The sequence below is a fragment of the Solanum dulcamara genome, chromosome 4 (genome assembly GCF_947179165.1).
Source record: "Solanum dulcamara chromosome 4, daSolDulc1.2, whole genome shotgun sequence".
Taxonomy (NCBI): domain Eukaryota; kingdom Viridiplantae; phylum Streptophyta; class Magnoliopsida; order Solanales; family Solanaceae; genus Solanum; species Solanum dulcamara.
Genome location: NC_077240.1, coordinates 31,053,716 through 31,071,978, shown reverse-complemented (window position 1 = coordinate 31,071,978; position 18,263 = coordinate 31,053,716).

Sequence of the window (18,263 nt, the reverse complement as noted above, 5' to 3'; positions counted from 1 at the left end):
GGATGATTCCGGTGGTAATAAAGAGGGGTGGATGACGATAAATGGTGGATGTGTGGTGGTGGAAGGTGTAGTTGATGGAAGAGAGAAAAAGTGAAGAAGAAGAGGAAGGAAAAAAATATATTATACAAAAAAACCTTTTCACGCGCTCAGATGTCCGTGCAATACAAATCATGTGCCAAATCAGCGAAAAGTGTCAAAATGACACATTTAGGCCTGACATAAGGTGTCTAAAATAAACAAAGCTTAGTTGAGGTGTCTAAGTGAAAGTTGATGCCAACTTTAGGGGGCCACCAATGGGTTCGGCCTAATAAAAAAGCTGCATATAGCATAATTGTATAATATTTATGTCTCTTTATTAGGTTATGTAACTGCTACTGAAATAAATAATGTATTGTGATGTAATATTTCAAAGTGATTATTTTTTACTAAGTATACATACGAAAAATATCTGAATACATGCATACAATGATTGATGATATTACACACTTCACAATTAACCTTCAAGCAAGATAATACAGCTGTAAAATATTTCAGTTGCATGAATTGACAGGTCCACATGTTTTGACGGTTGTGTATAAAAAATATCTCAAATATAAGAAATATTATTTTTTATATCACACAAAAACAAACTTGTTACAAACATAACCAATAAACTTCCTGATCAAACATTTGGATATATCAATACATATTTACAAAGATAATATTGTCATTAATTGGAAAAAAAAATCAAAAGTTGAAGAAAACAAAAATAAAACTAAAGGAAGAGGGCAGAAAACGTAAGAGATCTAAGAAATGTTTGAAAAGAAAAATAAAGACACAAAATTTTACATACTTTCAAACAATATATTTTTGTTGAAAATAATTTTTTCCCGCGTTATTGATATCAAGATGTATTTTTGAATAACTTTTCTGAATTGATTTTTTTTTTGATATTTCATATATTTTTTCATTATCCTTTAAATATAATTGTAATATGAATGTCGATTTTCTAAACCTGAAAACTAAGTAGGATTTATGTATTACAAATATATTAATGTCACGACCTGAATTCGGGTGTGATGACATCTTTCCTTTTCCACCGGACAAGTCAGCCTAAAACCCAACATTTCGATAAATAAAGCGGAAACAGTCTAAATAAGTAAATAATAAACAAAAGCGGAAGTACTTCAACTTAAGTACCACCAAGATTGGTTGTCACATGTACAAGCCGCTAAAGAAAACAAAACTGAAATGAAATACAAGTCTCAATATGTCTTCAACCCTCAAGTAAAGTAAAACATAAAAGTACAGAAAATCTGAGAGTATGTTGAATGTCAATAGTTATCTTTTTCAAAAAATCCTGAAAGCCTCGAATGATCAGAAAGAGACGGTGATCAAAGTCCAGGCTTAGAACCTATACAAGAGTAGAAGCAAGGGTGAGTACCAAACAACGTGGTACCCAACAAGCTAACCAGTAGAATTAAGTAAATCTAATAGAATACATGAACTCCTTTTTCAACCCAACTGAACCTCCAGACTACAACCTGCACGGAAATCAGCCCAACCTAACAGTTCATACTAAACAGTTCAATAAGGTTCAAATCACATCTCAATATCACAAGATATATCGTACAAAAATTCACAAGTCACAAATAGGTATCAAATTGTCAAACAAAGATATGCAGAATATGTATATGCACACTTAATGATCATGCATGTGTGCAATTGCCGACAAAGATCTGGGCATAATAAACTCTGACCGAAAATGAGGTCGATCTAACAATCATATACCTCTAATCACAGTATTTCAGAACTAATGCAAACAACATGCTCACACAAGTAATGAGGAATAATCAATTCAGACAAACCGCAATCACAATTAGACTATCAAGTATTTCATCAAATACACATAGATAATCTAGATTACGGCATGTAAGTTTCAATACTCAACAATATCATACATTGTCTTTTATTAACCCCGTTTATTCATTTTAGATTAGTTCATATCACAATTAAATTCGTAACCTCATCCCTATTACGCCCCAATACATATACAATGGGATATTCGGGAATTGTAAGAGATTCACGGAGTTTTAAGAGTCCACTTGCCTTAGCCAAGACACGATCAATTAATCTACGAGTGCCTTGCCTTTCCGATTATACTCCGAATATCCACAATCTATTTAAGTATTGTTTCACAATCAGAAATCAAATTCAACGATACTAAAAATGTGAAATTCAGCAAAAAATGGGTCAAAAGCTCAAAATTTGACTTCGGAAAATAGAGGTTTAAACCGAGAAATTTTGGGATGAAATTATTCCTCTTAGTTTTAGGAACTCAATAATGAAACTGTTTAAAAAATCCAGCCTAAATCAAGTCACAATCAATGATTAAAGATTGACCAAAGTCAAATCTATGGCCAAAAACTCAAATATTTTCAACTCAACATCTCAAATCCACGGTATGACCCCAAATATGATTCCGTCAACTCTCGTATACCAATTTCAATATTCTGGAACTGATGAAATTGACATAATTTCATTTCGAAATTCAAAACTCTGAATGACCTCAAATACCACTTTTGAGTCATTCTAAACTTCTAAAACTCAAAGTTTACCAAAATCTTAACTTTTCAAGACAACCACGGAACCAACCTCAGATATCAATTAAACCAAAACAACTACTGGGAGAGGTAAAATGGTCATTTTATGAAAATTTTCCAAAATGACTTTCAGGGTCATTACATCATCCACCACTAAAAACCATATTCGTCCTCGAACATAAAGTAAAAGAAGAAGAATACTTGCCTCTACCAAGAGTTCGAGGTGTAACCTCCAAGTTTGGTATTTGTCTTCATTAAGTAAGCCCATTCTTAGATCATATCATCAGAAATCATTGCCAAACTGAACTTTCAAATCAAACTGTGGTGAATCTACAAGTCAGGAGTAATTCTCTAGTCACGGACTATTTCATGGACCAAATCTAAATCAAAATCCATCTAAAGCACAACATCATCAGGACCAAATCTTTCATCACATAACCACGAGAGAATGTTGAACCAATACTCACTAAAATCAGGGTGAGCCTGAATCATCCACTACCCACTCATAACACACGTACCATCACATACTCTAGCAAAATCCCATTCTCATAGCTAAATCTCTCCACAAGCTTAAGTTATACAAACCCGATTCATAGACATCAGGTACTCATCAAGGGGAATCAAATTTATCCAACCCAATGGATGAAATGGTCAAGCAACTATTTAATGAGTGATACCCTCAGGCACACAAAAGCTTAAACAACACTATCAAATTGCCAAATCAGTAGATGTGATTGAAAACAACCCCTCAGAGCGACAACACTAGGCCAAATGACATCACACGTTCAATAATACATAGTCGGAACATAAACTCAATGATAAGATATACAATAAGACTGCCAGTCGGTGATAATATATATGGTAGCTCTTCGATAAGTTTTCATAAGCAAGGTGGCACTTGTAAAATTTTTAAAATCCTTCAATCGCCCCAAGGCAACACCAAATCCGCCATATATGAACTGACAAAACATACAAAACATCTTACCCTACCAAGAGGACATGGATCGGTACATTCGATCCATCACTAAGAATCTATCCACGGAAGTGAAAACACACATGGGCACATACAGGATATCATGCTCCAAAACCACGTCTGAAACAAAGTAGGTGGTTACATAAGAATGTACAGAACTGAAGTCGAACAACACAAGATATTTCTTTCATAGTGTCTATATCACATATTTTCATCTGTCTGCCTTCACAATCAGCCAGTCTGGTCTCATATCAATCGTAGACATACTCGATTTATCAACTTTCTCATATATTTTTGGTCCTCCATTGAAGCCAACACTCTCAATACTAGAATGTCACAGTCACACCGGAGAGTTACTTTACCCTCAGGCTGTCACTAGTATTCGGGTATTCTTAGCAACATATTGTTATCTCCCAATTTTGAACTATGGTCCACTCTCTCTCTCTCTGTTTAAGCATTCCATGACAGGTATGGGTCCCACCCAATTTCTAATAACCTAAATTTTCGAATCTCATAGTACTTTTCCATTGAGATAAAATTATTGAATCACGACCGATAATAATTCCACGCAATCCTTCACTTACCCAATTTCAAATACTATTCAACCCATCATATACCTTATGCCAAACTTAAAGAAATTCTTGGTCACCTCAATAATTCTGCATACCATGCGAACATCACCTCTATTTATCACCAATTATCTATGTAACGCTCTATGTAACGCATTACTATAGTCTTGCTAGTCCCATCAATAGAGTTAGCAATCCAACTCAAGATCTTCAATAACCAAATAGAACTATCCTTCTGGTGGAGCATCTATAGATCACCTACCATAATTTGAACAATCTGACCCACATCAAAATGCATAACCTTTCATACATCACTATTTATCACCAACACCAAAACCAAGTGTTCGAAAGGTAGATGATGATCCATCATACATCTTTGTTGAACCAGTCTACCTTGCATTGTCGTATCAAAATCAAAGGCAAAAATCCATACCATCTCAACCTTGAACTAAGGATTTAATATCTTATTTTTTCACTCCTCTTAACTTGTGCCCATTGCGCAAGAATCGTGTATCTTTGTGTAACTCATTTATCATTATTGTTCCTTGGCCAAACATCCATGGCATAATACCTTTTTACTTTAAATTAAATTTCTCGAATAAAACTTCATCGAATCCTTTTACAATCAAAAGTAATAAACTCTATAACTCAACCCATGCACATGCCCTTCCAAAGGCTCGATGATCTACACAATCAATCATTTCTTACCTTGGCAAAAGCCAACTACCACGAATGTAGACTCACAATGTAATATCAAAATTCGATTCAACCTAGGTAAACCAATCTCATTTATCAATCGACATTAGTCCATACCTTGAAGATTTTCTAAAATCACACACCTTAGCTCATCATCAAGCACCTATCCATCGATCTTACCATATTCCTCATTAGGAACCTAAACCGTGCCAGTCATCAAACTTGACATTACAATAGAACTAACCACAACACTAGATCCGAATATCCGTAGGCTCCACTCTCAAAACATGCTCAACTCAACTGATGAACATCGGATACTATTCCCATACCCAGAACAAGATAGCCGAAGCCATGTTATCCTGAATTTTAACTCATCAAATCCGAATGATAAATCCTTGTCCTTTACAATCTAAAATTAATATATTTTCTCTCGCATCCTTCCAAGGATCAGATTACCTCATATTAAATTTTTATAAGTTGATATCCTTTCAATTCTACTCGAGTGTTTTTCAACATATCATACACTCTCTATGCAACTATGCTACATGTCAAGTAGTACCATGCCACAATTTTAGATACCCGCAAGTCATCTTTACCATAATGTGTCTCCTTAATCGAAAACCCTTATCACATAGATGTATTCTTCTCATGGAACGCCCCACATTGTTAGAACTATGTTCAGTACCCATGCCATCATCTCGAAGTTAGCTCTATCATCCACATGATACCTTAACCAAATCCAAAGGACTAACCCATTTTAATCGCACTATCTCACTAATATTTTCAATTGCCTTCGCATAAGTATATTCGTCGGAACTTTTCTAACCCATACCTTATTATTTTAATATCAGTCTACTATTTTTGGCTTATCATGAAGTCATCAGTCCCCAATATAATAATGTCAACCCTAGTGTTGTACCTTTCCAAAGAGATGAGACACGATCGATACACTCGATCCACCACTATAACTTTTCTTATAAATAATGGTTAACTCAAGCGTTCATAGTAACAACCACTTGATTTCTTAATCGAGAATGCAACATCAAACTCATTAACAGAGTAGGTGAAATAACTGACAACTCTTTAGGTGTCTCCGCTTCCACAAATCACTAGTACCACACCATGAACATCCACTAGATCCACCATTTTATCACATCATTTCCATTAAGAAGGTCGTACTCAAATAGATCGCACATAGACTCTCGGAGATAAGTACAGACGTTTATGTATCGATCCTCAAGACTCTACTTAGACTTGGCTTGTACACATGAGACCTATGAACATGGAACTCTGATACTAATGTTTCACGATCGGAATCCAGGTATTATGGCACTTATCCTTTCCTACTGGATAAGTCAGCCTAAAATCCAAAATTTTAATAAATAAAGTGGAAATAGTCTAAATAAGTAAATAATAAACAAAAATGGAAGTTCTTCAACTTAAATACCCTCAAGATTGGTTGTCATATGTACAAGTCGCTAAAGAAAACAAAACTAAAATGAAATACAAATCTCAATATGTCTTCAACCCTCAAGTAGAGTAAAGCATAAAAGTACAGAAAATCTAAGAGTACGTTGAATGTCAATAGCTACCTCTCCCAAAAATCCTGGAAGCCTTGAATGATCAGAAAGAGACGGTGATCAAAGTCCAGGCTCAGAACCTATACAAGTGTAGAAGCAAGGGTGAGTATCAAAAAACGCGGTACATAGAAAGTTAACCAAAAAAACTTACAACGCGGTACACAGAAAGTTAACCAGAAAAATTAAGTAAATCTAATAGAATATATACAAACTCCTTTTCCAACCCAACTAATCCTCTAGACTACAACCTGCATGGAAATCAACCCAACCTAGCAGTTCATACTAAATAGTTCAATAAGATTCAGATCACATCTCAATATCAAAAGACATATCATACAAATATTCACAAGTCATAAATAGGCATCAAACTGTCAAACAAAGATATGCAAAATATGTATATGCACATTCAATGATCATGCATGTGTGCAATTACCAGCAAAGACCTGTGTATAATAAACTCTAATTGAAAATGACCTCTGTCTCTCGATCATATACCTCTTGTCACAGTGTTTCAGAACCAATGCAAACAACATTCTCACACAAATAATGAGGAATAATCAATTCAGACAAACCGCAATCATAATTAGATCATGTCACGCCCCGAGAGGGTACCCTAGGCATGGCCGGCACTCAGAAATCATTTCTGACTTCTGAGAGAACCACTTGGTCTCATTTCTTATTTATTCATCAGCGGAAGACTTAAGAATACTAATGTGGGCTTGTCATAATCAAAGGAAAAATAGATAATTATTAGAAAAAGTAGTTTCTAAGGAGAACTACTCTGATTACATCATCAGACTCTGTCTATGAAGCCTCTAATACTCTTAGATGGTGTCAATGACATGTCCATGGCTACCTCAAAAGAAACATCACACTCAACAATAATAAAAGGATAAGGAGTTCCTTCGAATACAAGAAGGACTCACCAAATAGCTGAAAAGAAATGATCTTCAACGATGCGCCTGTTGAGGATCTCTAACACCTGTATCTGCATCATAAAACGATGCAGGTCGAATGACGTCAGTACGTGGAATGTACGAGTATGTAAAATGGCAGGAAGGTAAGGACAGATATCAAGATACTCCTCTCAATAAAACTCAGCTCAGAACTCAACATCATCTCAACATGAATATGTAATGCAAGTTTAAAATATAATAATAAAAATAATAGTAATAAGCAATGCTTACTCAGTTGGGAGTTTCTCTAACCGACAACCATCACTTATGAGCTAGCGATGATACAACGAAGCGATGTCGTTGCCACATCCATCCAATACCTTGCCAGGGTAAAGGACATCACCATCTTGGATCCACTCATCAAAGTCCTCTTTTTGGGACTTAAGAGGCATAGCCTCCATCCTACGCTGGCTACGTAGTTCTGGGGTTTGAGTCAATTAAACTCTTACCCAACTCGGTGCTCAATACTACTCCCAAAATATGTGCTCATATTAAACTCATCATCTAGTCTCATTGGACTTTAATTTAAATCATCAAACTCATCTCATTTTATGTTTATCAATCATTATACTTCAAAAATATCATTTACATCTCATCAAAACATCTTACTCAAAATATCATTTGCTCAAATTCATTCAAACTCAACTCTTTTGCTCTTTCAAAACTCAATAAAATACATATATAGTATTAATTCATATAACTTTCTTTTTATCAATGAAAATAATAAAAAGCCAACATCTTTACTCAAAACATGTATAAAAATATTCATGAACATCAAATCAATTAGGATTCATGGGAAAGTAGCCATGAACAATAATTCCAATAATATGAGAGATAACAATAATAATAATATTAATGCATAAATATATCCAACTCAATAGAAGAAGAATTATTTCATTTAGAATTCAAAATTTGGATAAAATTCAACTATAATTCAATTATAATGAATTTAAATATTGGGCGCATGGACGAACTCAATCCAATGCTATAAAAGCCTTACATACCTTAAATCCGAAGGTTTACTCCGAATTGGAACACTCTTGGATCCCTAGCCTTTTCTTCTCGCCGGAGCGTTTTGTGTACTACCCGGAGTATAAGAATCACCGGAGTAGTATTTTTATACTACTAAAACTAAAACTATATTTGAGAAGAAGTATATAGAGAGAAGAAATGCTTAAGAAAGCTTGATGAATAAAATGAGGAAATAAGGTGGGTATTTATAGGTGGGAAAGAGGGACCTAACAATAAATAAAATAATTATAAAGAAAAATCTGAAAATTTAATGGAATATATTGATGTCATGGATGATGTTAAATGGAGGACAATTTATGTCATGCATGATGTCAAATGCATCTAGATGTTTCCATGGTAGGTAAGATGAGTTCTTTTTAACAGAATACTTGTTTTCGAAGCTGCGTTTGAATAAGATAAACTCCTTATTAGGATTTGGTGTCTTCATAAGAATTGTAGATATGGAAGTCTAGTTTCATATCGTTCAAGAATCAACCAATTTGGAGCAACCTATAGTGAGATATGAATTTTCTTCTATCAACACTCAATTCCGTCACAGCAAAGATTAATTTATTTGACCTACTTATACTCTGAATTTGAAGTTATATTCTTCATGAAAGTTGTAGGTAAGGATGTTGTGATTACCCAGAAATTTGAATCACCTAATTTGGACCAACCTATGAAGAGTTATGTCCAAAATACAGAGGCTGTATTATTTTCGTCGACAATTGAAATATCGACATACAACATTTTAGGGGTTGTTATAGATCATCAAGTATTTCATCAAATACACATAGATATCTAGATTACGACATGTAAGTTTCAATACTTAACAATATCACACATTGTCTTTTATTAACCCCGTCTATTCATTTTAGATTAGTTCATATCATAATTAAACTCGTAACCTCATCCCCATTTCACCTCAACATATCTACAACGATATATTTGGGAATTCTAAGAGATTCACGGAGTTTTAAGAGTCCACTTGCCTTAGTCAAGATGGGATCAATTAATCTACGAGTGCCTTGCCCTTTTGATTATACTCCGAATCTCCACAATCTATTTAAGTATTATTTCACAATCAGAAACCAAATTCAACGATACTAAGAATGTAAAATTTGGCGAAAAAAGGGTCATAGGATGAAAATCCGACATCGAAAAATAGGGGTATAAACACAGAAATTTTTGGATGAGATCAAGTTGTTCCTCTTAGTCTTAGGAACTCACTAGTGAAAATCATTTCAAAAATCCAGCCCAAATCAAGTCACAATCAATGATTAAAGATTTTTCTCAAGTTCTTAGAAAAGGGTCATTTTCACCTATTGAAATCCCCAAATTCATGTTACAATCAACAATTAATCATTGGAAGATGGCGAAATAGTGTCAAAATAACTTACCTAATTTACCCAATGAAATCCCTTGAGAAATCCTTCTCCAAATCGCCCCTACCAAGCTTCAAAGTTTTAAAATGGAGAAAATAACATAATTCCTAGGAAAAACCTCTCAGATGTTGCTTAAGAGACAGGGGTTCGCTTAAGAGAACCCTTGCTTTCGCGAGAACTAGGTCGCAATTCGCTAAAGTGGCCACTGCAGCTGCTTTTGCGACTCCATCATGTGGCACGACCTTCGCTTTCGCGAAGGTGTTCTCGCTTAAGCAAGTATCGCGAAAGTGACATACCCCTCGCGATCGTGAGGTCTGCATCAGTTGCAAAATAAACCAGCAAATCTTCCGAGTCTCAAAATTCTGAATTGACCCTCGGGATTCATTCGGAATTCCGTATAGACAAATCATATATGTAACCTTACTAAAATCGACGTTCCAAACTCAACTGAACCATCAAAATTCAATTTCGTGGCCTCCTTGACCCGAAAGCCAAAAAGTCGCAACTAAAACAACTTTATCCCTCAAAAGACCAAAATGCCCTCGGAGCTTTCAAAAAATACACAAAAACTCTCTCTAGACCTAAAATCACCCTCCAAAGCCAATGGAGTCGTCGGAATTCAGTTCTGAGCATCCAATCCCAAATGTTGACCAAAGTCAAACTTATGGCCAAAAACTCAAATATTTTTAACTCAACACCTCAAATCATGGTATGACCCTAAATATGATTCTGTCAACTCTTGTATACCAATTTCAATATTTCGAAATTGATGGAATTGACAGAATTTCATTTCGAGACTCGAAACTCCGAATGACCTCAAATACCACTTTTAAGTCATTCTAAACTTCTAAAACTCAAAGTTTACCCTTAACTTTTCAAGACAACCACAAAACCAACCTCAGATATCAATCAAACATGACCAGGAAAAACTACCGGGATGGGTAAAATGGCCTTTTTACGAAAATTTTCAAAAATAATTTTCAAGGTCGTTACAATTAAAGGAATAATTATAGTTATACCCCCCAAAGGGAAACTATTTACCATTGGGTACTCTGATACTTTCATACCCTTTATTTTTAACTATCTTGCGCATTTGATACCGTGAGAGTATATAATATACTCTGATGGTATCAAACAGTTTCACTGAAGCAGTGTTTCTTCCTTCTTGATACCATTAGAATATAATATACTTTGATGGTATCAAGAAGAAACTATTTGATAAATTATTTGATACAATCAAAGTATAAAATACTCTGATGGTATCAAAGAGGAACAAGGGAAATGACACTGGCGTAAATACACGTTTGCTACCATGAGAGTATATATATACTCTAATGGTATCAAGAAGGAAGAGACAATGCTTCAGCGAAACTGCTTGATACCATCAGAGTAGTTTCTTCTTGATACCATCAGAGTATAATATACTCTAATGATATCAATGAGGAGCAGTGATGCTGCGTTAGCATGATATTATGCGCGAAATTAAAAGAGAGAAAGTGGGGTAAGAGGGTAAATAGTTTGGGCCATTAGTCTATTAAGATAAATAGTTTGGATTGGGTCCAATTTGGATAAATAGTTTCACAATTGGTCTATTTTGTGTAGATTTTCCTTAATTAAATTTGTATTGTACTTAAGATTGAGGAACACCTGAAAGATCTTATGTATTATGAGTATTTTATAATACTATTTTATTATATATATATATATAAAATGTGTTGTTTACTGTTACCTGATAAGTTCCTACAAGATATATCACAATGTATTTTTATTAAAATAAAAGAAAGAAATCAGGTGCTTTATACTTGTATTGCAATGTATTAAATTACAGTTATATATCAGCACGACATCAACAAGTCAAAAAGATTCATAGAATATGAATCTTTTTTAAAAACGTCAGGTGCTTTATACTTGTATTGCAATGTATTAAATTACAGTTATATATGCATATCTCATCTATTACTTATAATTGTACATTAAGTGAATTAGATTTGTATTTTTTAATTATATGCATATTATTATTAAAAAGATATCTAAATTGTATTAACTTTAAAAATGAATTAAATAATTTTTTATATTTCTATTAATTTATTTATTGATCTCAATACCTATTATATAGTTGTATTGAAACTGCACTATAAATAAGAAAAGGAGAAATGTACATGGAAAATACAAATTCTTCTTATATATAAGCCACAATTAATGTGCTTTCCGTCAACATGTGTGCTTAATATCAATAACGAAATTTAGAGGGTCCTTTGGTCATTTAAATTTAATCTTTGTGTAGCATTGTTAGCTTTGTATGCTTTAATGTTTATACATTAATTTATGGAGAAATTCCACAAATAGCTATTATAAATATCTTTGATTATGTTTCTTAGCTACAGTTTGCATATTTATGGGTTGCAGCTATAGTTTAAGCTGCCTCATTTGTATAATTCGCGGGTGACTTTGTATAATTGATCTATTTTTGTATAAATTCGAAATAACGAATTTATACAAACATCTGAATTTTAAACAGTTATACAAAAATTATACAAATTTTAAATTATACAAACATCCAAGTTACACAAACTCGAATCGTAATAAATGCTAAATGTTAGTGAAGAATTATAAATTAGCTAAACTATAATTATATTAACGAATTAGCTAGGATATGTTTGTTTATTCATGTAATTTTCTCTTAATTTAATCCTTGATAGTAAATGACAAAAACACCAGACTAGTGCTTACATACCAAATGAATCCAAAGTCCTGCAATCTGGGACCATCAGGATAATTTCATATTTACATTTATGATAAACTTACATAAATAACTATAATTATAGGGTTATTAAATTTGAATAGTTATAAGTATGTTATTTATTAAAAATGATTACAGTTTCTATTTATAGTTAGTTGTATGTGTGTATAATTTTTATTTATTTATTTATACATTAATACACTTATAATTATAATGCACTAAATAAAGTAAATTTATTAGTATAACTGACAACCCTATATTTACGTCCATAAAACTTTTAATTTCCTATTAACAGTGCTTAAATTGTGCATCAGTATCTTTATTAATAAGAAAATTTAGCACAATATTTCAATCTTCCATGATCAATGGAACTATGAAATCTCACAATATTTTTTTTCATAATAAACAAAGAAATGGCACTAAAAAATCTTTTCTTCTTCAATGATTTTGTTGCATCACCAACTATTACTTGTATGATATTGATACATAATTTTTTTTGTTGTTAGACTTTTTTTAAGTTCAATACATTGGTACAACATTAATATAAATGTATTTTGTTGATGAATACATTATAGAAATACTAAAAAATATTGATACAAATATATAATAGCGAACAAAAAATACACTCAAATACGTGATACAAATGTAAAATAAAGAACTAATAGACTTGGATACATTAATATAAATATATAACAAGTTAAAATATACACAATACATTAATACAAAATGAATAACAAAAAATATATACATGTTCATCTCGATGCGTAACTTGTAAATGTAGACATAAAATATTTAAAACCATCGTAACTTGTAAAGGTAGACACAAAATATTTAAAAACTATATATTGAATGAATGAGCACCCACAAACAATAATGTGTGATAGGTGTTTTGGTTGTTTGAATTTGAATTACTGGCGCCTAGCATGTGAGAATGAGGGTTTGATTCCCGGTTCAACTTTTTTTCTTAGGGAAGGCTTGTTATTAGGTGTGTGTAAAAACTTAACCGAATCAAAAAAAGTATTATTAATTTATTGTTGTTGGATTATTGGATTAATGATTCTTTAATGGTTTTATAAAAAAAATTATTGGATTATCAGTTTTGTATTGATTTTTTAATATCGGGTTACTAGGTAAATCGATAACCTATTAAGACTAAAATAATTTACTATTTTAATATTTACTTATACACAAATATCAAACAAAAACTATTAATATAAATGTATAATCACTATATCATACTATTAGTGCCCTACACAATTCACACTTCATAGTTCACACTGTATTTATCCTTTAGACTTTGACGTTTTAGGTTCACAACATCAAAAACTCAAAATCTAAAGAACTAAGAACGGCGACTGCTATGATTTGCAAGTTGCAACGCCGACAACAAGGGTTAGGTGACGCTAGCGTTGTGAATTGTGAGTTTGATTTCTCTCTTTTTACTTCTCTTCTTCTCCCTTTCTGATTTCTCCTCTTCTCCGTACTCATTTTCTCAAAAAAATCGACTTCACTGGTAAATTTGACTTCGATGGTAAACAATTAGGAGATCATTTCATCCTAATTTGGGCTAACTCTGATGAGCATTTGAATATTTTTCTTAAGAAACTATTTTTCCTTTTTCAGTAACGTCCAAGATTTCTGAAATTTTTTGAAGAAGTCGTATATTTATTTTGAAACCATTTTCTTACTTGTTAAACCGAGAACCGAACCGTTAAAGACCTAAAATCGACAAACTAAAAATCAATAACAAATATCTTATTGATTTGGTTATCAATTTAGTGTATTCAAAAATTAAAAATCGATAAATCGAATCGATAATACTTAAAATTAAACCGAACCGATCGACATGCTGTTACTGTTACTTTTCTCCTCTTTTTTCTTTCTTTTCAATCTTGACCCCCTTTTTCCTGGTAAAATTTCAATCTTAACCTTTTGTTTTAGTTTATTTTTTCACTTTTTCAATTTCCTATAGCTCATTTATTACGACAAAAAACTTAAGCTTTAGACAACTTTAGAGGGTAAATATTTGTAATTGTAACCATGCATGATATCAGATACAAACAAATACATTTGATACACAAATATGTAATCAATATCAGATACAAACAAATATATTTGATACAAAAACCGTGAAATAAATACACTAAATACCTGAATACATTGCAAATACAAGTACATTGATACATAAATAAAATGCATATATGCGTGCATTTGATTCCTTGAAAAGTCTCCTAATTCGCATCAAAAATCTCTCAAATTCGAGATATAAACTCCTCTTAATATATCCAATCTTTCAAAACATCACTCATTAATTGTAGTAACAATTTCATAAATCCGTAATTTGAACTTAAGCTTCAAAGGTTTCTTTCATGGTTGACAATAAAGTTTTATAAATCATTGATCTCTAGCCAATAATGACAATGCTTTATTGGAGAAAGAGAGAGGAAGCACAGCGTCATTAAGTTTGAAATTGAAAAAAAATTTATTTGAAAAAATCGTCCATGAAAGAAAAGAAGAAGAAAAATAATCATCCATGACAGAGGATGAAATGTGCTAATTTGGGGTTATACATTAATTTGGAGAGAGCAGAAAAAAGATAGATAATTGAAGTAAATACATCAATTGCTAATCCTTAATTGATTAGATTTAGGAGTGCATTAATTGTCTTGAATTAAATAATTATTTAATTATACATATAAAATAAATTATTATTTGTGTATAAGTAACTTTGCTATTTCATATTTAATTTTATCCATATAATATAAAAAAAGATAAACTATAGCTATTTATATTAAATATATATTGATGTTTGCTATATTCTATAGTTTTTCCTACATTTAATTTAGAAAATTAGATAAGGTGCCCTCCAAATGTAGTAGTCCTATTTTTTTGTTCCTCATAGGCCATAAGAAAAGTCTTTAAAAATGATATTTCTTCCACTTTAAGTAGAGTAAAAGTACATGTTTACCCCTCTACATCTCAAATATTTTTAAACAACTCTCCTCCATGCTCAATTGTCTCTCAATTTTTCATTTTTTAGTTCATATTTCTCTTTCTTTATTTTTCTTTTGTTTATTGTTTTTTCTTTTCTCTTTTTTTTTTAAAATTTATTTTTCTTTTTCATTTTCTTACCTCTATTTTTTTATTTTTCCCTTTCTTTATTTTTTTTTCTTAATTAATTTTTTTTTCTTGTCTCTATTTTTAAGAAAAAAATATTCTCTTTTTTATTTTATTCTTACCCCTAGGGTTTAACTTGTTGTTGGAAAGTACTTGAGCTAATAGGTTTTACATCTGAGGCAATAGTTATAAAATATCTCATAAAATTAAGACCTTTTGCCTATGGAGCATATCTTATCTTTGAAAGTCATTTGGCTAAGTCTTGCTTATAAGACAAGAATTATAGAGCATATGATAAATCAAGACATAAGATGATAGTGTCAAGCCTTGCTCATGGGGTGTGACTTATTCTTTGAAACACCTGGGGCTGACTACTAAGTCTTGCGTCTAAAGGCAAGAATAATAGAACATCTGATAAATCAAGGCACAATATAATATTGTCACGGCTTGCCCATGGAGCGTAACTTGTTGTTTTGAAGTTCTTGCTCTAAAACTTGCCTTTAAGGCATGTGTTATAGAGCATCTCATAAGTTAAACATAGTGAAATATTATAAATTGTTGCTCGTGGGGCATATATATATATATGTAAACCATTGAGTTACATTTTGCTTTTAAGGCAAAAGTTATTGTGTTTTCCATCATTACTAAAAAACTGTGAAAAAACGACACAAAAAGCGACGGACTGCTTCGCTTTCTAGGTCAAACTCGACAGAAAAGCGATGCAGTATATATATATATATATATATATATATATATATATATATATATATATATATATATATATATATATATATATATATATATATATATATATGTAAACCATTGAGTTACATTTTGCTTTTAAGGCAAAAGTTATTGTGTTTTCCATCATTACTAAAAAACTGTGAAAAAACGACACAAAAAGCGACGGACTGCTTCGCTTTCTAGGTCAAACTCGACAGAAAAGCGATGCAGTATATATATATATATATATATATATATATATATATATATATATATATATATGTAAACCATTGAGTTACATTTTGCTTTTAAGGCAAAAGTTATTGTGTTTTCCATCATTACTAAAAAACTGTGAAAAAAAGACACAAAAAGCGACGGACTGCTTCGCTTTCTAGGTCAAACTCGACAGAAAAGCGATGCAGTGACTTCCATCGCTTTTTCTTGACGCTTTTAAAAAAGCGACGGACAGCTTCGCAAAAAGCGACGGACTGTGTCGTTTCTAATATTTTTTAATTAAAAAAATATAAATAAATATAAATAAAAAAATGATGGAGTCCATTATTTTTTTTAAAATTAATTATTTAATATAAAGCGACGGACTGTGTTATTTTATTTTAAAATTTTTAATTTTTTTCCAGAAAAGCGACGGATTAGTGGTCTCCGTTCGTCGCTTTTGTTCTTGGTGTTTTTAAAAAATTCCAAAAAAGCGACAGAAAGGGTCCTTTAGTCCGTCGCTTTTCTGCAACCATTTTGACAGCAAAAACCTACAGTTTCTGCTATCCACCTGCAATCAAAATTTTATTCACTTTATAGCAATTCAGTCCATTCCAACACAACAAACAACAAACAAAATAGGCAAAATACATAATAATAAACATAATTAAACACTTAAAACGAATAAAGTCATAATTTAGAACGATTTAAAGTCTTTCAAAGTTAACAAAAAAAATTCAAAATGTTCATAAACTAACATAGGGAACCTAATTAGGACTATTTGCTTTGTATTCAACACTATCGTCGGAGTCATCCGAAGTGGACCCTCTTGATTAACGGGGCGGAGCCTGACGGGCGAGGTTGAACACTTGTTCTTTGATTTGCTCAACTTGTTGATTCATAATTTGTTGCTCCTCAACCCTTTTTGCCTCAGATTTTGCTAATGCGCGTGTAAGTTCTGCAATTTGCTAAGACATAACAACTATTTGAACCCCGTCAACAGTCTCAGCTTGACGTGGCGATCCAATACCTTCTAAATCTGATTGGAGTTGTGTAAGTCATTTCTAGAGCCCATTCCATATATTCGGCCCTTATGGCTCTCTTCAACCATTTTTTCTGTCCAAATTTGAGTAGATTGTTCAGGCGTTAGCTGGATCAAATCTCTCATAATCTTGCTGCATATTAGAAAATAAAAGTTATAATCAATATATATATTATGTTAAATAATTTACATAGGCTCATTCGGCCCTTTCCTCCACCCACTCATCCGAATCTGACGCATTAGTTTTTTTCTTCACATGAGTCTTTTTAAAGACTCCATGACGATAGAAGCGCGTTCCAATTCTTTTTTCTATAAATAAAAATATAATTAATGAAATAATATTTTGTCAAATTATTTATTTAAGAAAATGAATTTAAACTTAAAATTTAGAAACCTTATCATCTCCCTCTGAATCGTACCAACACTCATTGCACCTTCAGTGTGCAATGAGCCACCCTTTAGGCTGGCTCTAGCTTTTTTTCTTGATCGGACGAAGCCTTGAATTCTTCAATATCCCAATACAGGTATAATTCTTCAAATATATGAGGCAACATCCAACTCAAATGTGTCCGATCATTCCTAGCTTTCTTTAGCCAGCTAGACAGTCTGGCGTTCGCTTTTATTTCAAAAGTGATCGCAATGACCATACCTTGGCTCCCAGGTACATAAAGTCTAA